We start from the raw sequence: 6,205 nt of genomic DNA on the forward strand, positions 1-6,205 counted from the left end.
AATTATTTCCCTGATCAGTATCAGGGTGACATGCCTTGTCTGAGCATACATTTACACAGCAGCTTATAACTCACAGAGCTTCCATCTGCATTACCTGAAGAGAAGCTCACAAGTCTTAAAAGGGCTGGTCAGACTGATTTCTAGGGAAGTTGAGGCTTAGAACTTTCAAGATTTAGGAAAGTTTAGCCTGGGTGGCTCAAATGGTTAAGAGTCTGCCTTCAGCTCAGGTCATGATCTCCAGGTCCTGGGACTGAGCCCCATGTCCAGCTCCCAGCTCAGCGGGGAGTCTGCTTCTCCCTCTGCCTCTACCCCCTGCTTGTGCTCTGTCTGTCTCTCTCTCTCAAATGAATAAATAAAATCTTAAAAAAAAAAGATTTAAGAAAGGATGGATAATGAAAATGGGGGGCATTGTGCCTTGAACCTGTTTGATTTCTAGATCAAGGCTAATTGATTTCACCACAGTGCTCTAATGAGCATTTAAGAAACGATTTTGCTGGCTCGTGCATTCTTTCCTTCACCATATTTACAAAGCATCTACTATTTGCATGTATTGTCCCTGGTGTTGGTTTTATAATAGTAACAAGTCATAGTCCTTTCCCTCATTGAGTTTATAGCAGGGAAGAAAAATAGGCAATTGCAATACTAACTGCAAGCGAACAAACACGGTCACTAATTGGAAGGAATCCTCTTGACTTTTGCCGCTGCTAGGATCATCAAGCAAGAATGACCTTCATCTATGACCTGCAGTCTGCTACTAAGTTGTGGGTTTGTTTGTTTTCTGCTATAAATCTCTGACCAACTGGAGAAAATGTAACACATTGGCTGTAACCTCACTGGACTGCCATCAAGTACAAATTAACCACATAGTAAATAAGTGTCAGGGCCTGGGAGTAAACATTTTACAAGAAAAGGTTGGCTTTTCTGCCTGGAAACTTTCATTTTTATAGGACTTTCAATAACAGAAGAACAGGATGCCTCTGGAGTACCAAAAGTAAGGCAATTTGGATGCTTACCCAAAAATGCACTGCCTAGAATGACTCTTTTTCAAGGCAGCTACTGATAGAAGAAGTTTCAGTCATGCCTGCTTCATCAGTGTTGGGTGGAGTTCCTGCACTTCGCCATCCCACCACGTCTGGCTCCTGTCCTGTTGGTAATTCTCAAATCAGGGCAGAACATCTTTGCCATCATTGTACATATGCAGGGGCATAAGGGAATGGTGGTGAGCGCTTCCACCGAAGGAGAAGGTAAGGAAGAAAAAAAAAAAAAGGAAGTTTTTCTTTGGGTTGAGTAGTTGTGGATTACTATTTGTAGTGTTTTATTTTACTCACGTGGAATATTTTACTCGCATGGAAGTGAGTCCAACACAGGAAGGAGCAAGCTACTCTTATTGACAAAAGAACATTTGAGACCTTCGTCAGAACTGGAATATGAAGCATGAATGGAAGAATTTTTAAGTTAACTTAAGTGCTAACTAAGAAAGCCACCCAAGAGCAGACTGTTAAAGAAGTGCATTATCATCTCATTGAACACAAGAAAGATACCCCAGGGGTCTCTGAGAGCCATTGGATCACTCAAGTGGTTGATTGCTCAGATATCAATCCTTCTGTGATTCCAATTTTAGTGTATGTGCTGCCAAAGTGAGCACTGCCTTTGTGATTCCAAATGGACACGTATTTATCTTCACTGGGCTTTTGAGTAGTGTAACTGACGTTCACCAACTTGCCTTTCTTCTGGGCCAAGCAAGTGCATGCAGTACCTGGGCAAGCTGCGGAAAAGCCTAGCTGGGTTAATTTACTGGACTTCTTTGGTCTGATTTTTCTCACAATGATTCGGGCCATTTGTTCTGGAGATAATTTGGCCCTTTGGGGACAGTAGTGACAGTCTCAATTGCAGGAATATATGTTTCGACCATACAGTAGAACACTGGAGGCGAAAGCTGACAATATCGGACTTCAGCTTGCTGCAAAGGTCTCTGTGGGGATAAGGGCCAGTTCGGTGTTTGGGCGGTGGATGGGATTTGCAGATAGCTTCCACGGTCATCCCAAATTGCCAGAATGGTTGTCCACACACTCTTCTCTTGGAAATGAACCTGAATACTTGAATAGATTCCTATCTCGGGCTCTTTAAAATTAGAGAGATCTGTAATTGCCCATTACCTTCTGGACCAGACTCGATTACTATTCGAATTCAGTGTGAACCATTTTCTTGAAGAATCAGAGAAAGAAGACCTAAATATCACTGTTAAGAAACAGAAAATGGATACCTTTCCCATTCAAAAATAGAAGTAAATACTGTTAATATATATATATATATTTATATATATATTAGTAAATATATATAATATATATATATATATATATATAGTTGAGAAAATGACTGGAAGTTGAATTAAAATTTTTGAGATGCTGGAAATAGGAATGCAGCAATCTATCATTTTTATGTTACTTAAAAAAAAAAAGACGTTTGGGGGTGCCCGGGTGACTCAGTTGGTTAAGTGGCTGCCTTCGGCTCAGGTCATGATCCCAGGGTCCTGGGATTGAATCCCACGTCCGGCTCCCTGCTCAGCAGAGAGCCTGCTTCTCCTTCTCCCTCTGCCTGCCACTCTGCCTGTTTATGCTCTCTCTATCTCTCTGTCAAATAAATAAATAAAATCTTAAAAAAAGAGAGGTGTTTGAAATGAAAATAAAAATGGATATTTGGGGGTCAAATCATGTATATTACCATTATCTAAATACTACTAGATATTTATCTTTCATGAGACATCAGTTATTTTCTTTTAAAATATCTTCAATGAGGAAAATGTCACTGAACAAATTTATATTACACATTTTTAAAAAAACCACTAATTGCATCCCTACTCTGTGCAAGTGATTACTCTCAAGACTTGTGGGGAAAAGTAAACCAGAAAGCCATCCATTCTTGCAGAAATTAAGGATGTTACTCAGTGGTTGTGAAAAATCAAACAGCTCAGCCCCTAGCCTCCATGAGGAGTATGCCATAGGCCTGGCACACGGATGGAGGAAAAGCTGAAGATACCTTGGAGTATTGGCTTAATATTTAAGAAAACATTTAAGATTAAGTCTTTTAATCAATTTTCAGACCACCTCATTGAAACCATACTACTTCAAGAGGCCATATTTATCGTTTAATTGGGAGTTCTTACCAGAACCTGTTTTTCCTTATGTCTTTTGTTTGCCAAATTCCTTTTGCATGACTTTTCAATGGATGGTAGCTATTCTCTCTCGATGTGCCCAGAGGGGGAAATATCATTCCTACACCTTTTCTTTATATATATATATATATTTTTTTTTTTCCTATGTGCAGGAGTAACATGTTTATTTTAGAAATTCTGGATAATATAACAAAAAAGTGAGAATTGGTACCTAAAAATTCTTCCACAGTAACTGGCCCATTATCTGGTCTACAACTCAAGGGATCTCAGCCCTACAAAAAGCTAAAAAAGGTCTCCTTTTGGCAAGCCAGGAGCAGAAACAAGCTAGGGGATCTCAGAATTAAAAAAAAAAAAAAAAAGATGTTTCTGCAGTGATAGGCAAGCCAGACCAAACCCAGAGAAGTAAACAGTACTTATTGGTTCTTGCTATCTATAAGCAAGCTAATAAAGGCAATTAGATATTTCTGGCAGGCAGAAGTTGAAATTATAACCCCCAAGGATATACAGAATCTCCACATAAAGTTTTTTTTTAAGTCGTAATATAATTTGGGACTATTTTATTAACCACACACTAAGAAGTTCTTTGTGTATTAATCAGCAGCTCTTCTTGTGCTCATGTAAATAAACAGGCAAATAAAACACCAAATGAATCATACTGATTCAGAAGATTTGTTAAGTTAGTAAATTCTGTCAAATCCTTGCCTTAAGGCAAGAACTTGAACGCAAGTGAAACTAATATTTTGCCCTGCCCTCATCAGGAGTCAGGATAACCTTACATACTATGTGACAGAGTTAGAGGGGAACCCTTGCATTCTGGATCAAACCAAAACAAAGTAAAGCAAACAGAATAAGCAACACAGAAAAGTATCACTATGTCCATCACTAGTGCTCATATAAATGTAACCTTGAGCCCCTTCCTATAAATTTCTGTCTCCCTAATGAAAACAACTTTATCCATTGCAGATATGACAGTTAAGCAAAAATAATTGCTGTTTTTTCCTCCATAAGAATAAAATCTATAATCTTTGTAATCCATGTAAGATCTTTTTTTTCCTTTAAATTTTATCTGTATTGAAACTGTCTGGCATCTTTCATGTTGCAATGACAAAATTAAAAGTTTTTAGAAGTGGAAAAGTATTCAAAGGTTATGGACCAAAAAAAGTGTCCGGCATAGGACCCCAAGTCATTTATGCATTTGTCATATGTTTATTGAGCACCTTCTCTGTACCAGGCACTAGGGATGAATCTGTAAACAAAAAGTGAACAAATCATGGGGCACAGTCTAAGGAGATAAAGATGAAGCATGGTGGCATTTCCAAACAGAAGGTTAGGAAACGTCTCAGATAAAGTAAATTCTGAACAGAGATGTAAATAAAATGAACAAGTTAGATGAGCAGAAACATAGGGAGGAGATGTCTAGGCTAGTGAAGGGAACATCCAAATCCCTGAGGACTTTGCCATGTTGAAGGAACAGTATGGAGACCAGCATGGCCAGGCCAGAATGAGCTCAAATTGGTCTAACTCGACATGAGGCCAGACAAGCAAGAAGGGCCAGATCACATAGAGCTCTGCAGGTCACGGACATGATTTTAGATTTTCTTCAACTGTAATGAGCCACACACGCCAGCGCTAGTGCTTTTTTCCAATGATGACAAAGTGATTAGTTAATTAATGCCCCAGCTTGCTCAGGCCTTGGTAAACTCTGAAGTATATTCTATATACTCTTCCCAAGTGTCCTCGCAGGATTGAATTCCAGTTGTCCACAGTGACAAATGTCTACATAACTCACCTTATTGTGGTTTCTTTCTTTCTTTTTTAAATTTTTTTTATTATGTTATGTTAGTCACCATACGGTACGTCATTAGTTTTTGATGTAGTGATCTATGATTCATTGTTGGCATATAATGCCCACTGCTCTATGCAGTACGTGCCCTCCTTAATACCCATCACCGGGCTAACCCATTCCCCCCATGCCCCTCCCCTCTAGAACCCTCAGTTTGTTTCTCAGAGTATCTAGTCTCTCATGGTTCGTCTCTCCCTCTGATTCCCCCCCTTCATTTTTCCCTTCCTTCTCCTAATGTCCTCCAAGCTATTCCTTATGTTCCACAAATAAGTGAAACCATATGATAATGGACTTTCTCTGCTTATTTCATTTAGCATAATCTCCTCCAGTCCCATCCATGTTGATGCAAAAGTTGGGTATTCATCCTTTCTGATGGCTGAGTAATATTCCATTGTGTATATGGACCACATTTTCTTTATCCATTCGTCTGTTGAAGGGCATCTTGGCTCTTTCCACAGTTTGGCTATTGCGGACATTGCTGCTACGAACATTGGGGTGCATGTGGCCCTTCTTTTCACTACATCTGTGTCTTTGGGGTAAATACCCAGGAGTGCAATTGCTGAGTCATAGGTTTCTTCCCCTTCCCTATTTACTCCCATATTCCCCTAAATGAGTCCTGGGATCTCTTGCCAAGTAAACGATGTGCACTACTATCCTTGCCTCAGAATCTTCTTTTGGTGGAACTCAAATTAAAATGGAAAGTTATTCCTCTCATCACTGCCAAGCTAAAAGCCATGCTTTAAGGCTCAACTTACATGGGTTTTCAAAGCAAGCCAGGATGTCACTGTGTTTGTGCCTTTGCCAACTCTATTCCTTCTGCCTTGCTTTTCCTTCCCCATTTTCATCCAACTAGAGGCATCATCTTTTAGATTCCAACCCAAGCATCACCTACTCCTTTAAGCTTTCTCTGCCCCTTCCTATGTAGTGTCACTGCTTCCCCCTTTCTTCTTGCTTTCAAAAGAGAAAACACATGCACATATGCATACAATCAAAGCCAAGTGATGAGTAGAATTATGATATGAGATTAATGACATAGTTGAAAAGTGCTCTTTCTTCTGTTGTCACTCCAGGAAAATACTTGTTCTTTTTAAATACATAGAGAGGCAAAGAAAAATGGACACCTACCATTTTCTCTGTGCTCTCTTATGGTTCCCAGGTATTTTTCTGAAATCATTATTCCTGGTACTGGT

At 39.4% G+C, this 6,205-nt stretch overlaps 1 pseudogene; it reads left to right on the forward strand.

Moving 5' to 3' along the window:
* Window positions 1-723: 723 nt before the first annotated feature.
* On the forward strand, window positions 724-2,282 carry LOC114211137 (metalloendopeptidase OMA1, mitochondrial pseudogene; annotated as a pseudogene).
* The last annotated feature ends 3,923 nt before the right edge of the window (window positions 2,283-6,205 follow it).

Source organism: Eumetopias jubatus, unplaced genomic scaffold, assembly GCF_037043125.1.
Source record: "Eumetopias jubatus isolate StellerSeaLion01/CBP00866 unplaced genomic scaffold, mEumJub1_p1.0 scaffold_4, whole genome shotgun sequence".
In the NCBI taxonomy this organism is placed as follows: domain Eukaryota; kingdom Metazoa; phylum Chordata; class Mammalia; order Carnivora; family Otariidae; genus Eumetopias; species Eumetopias jubatus.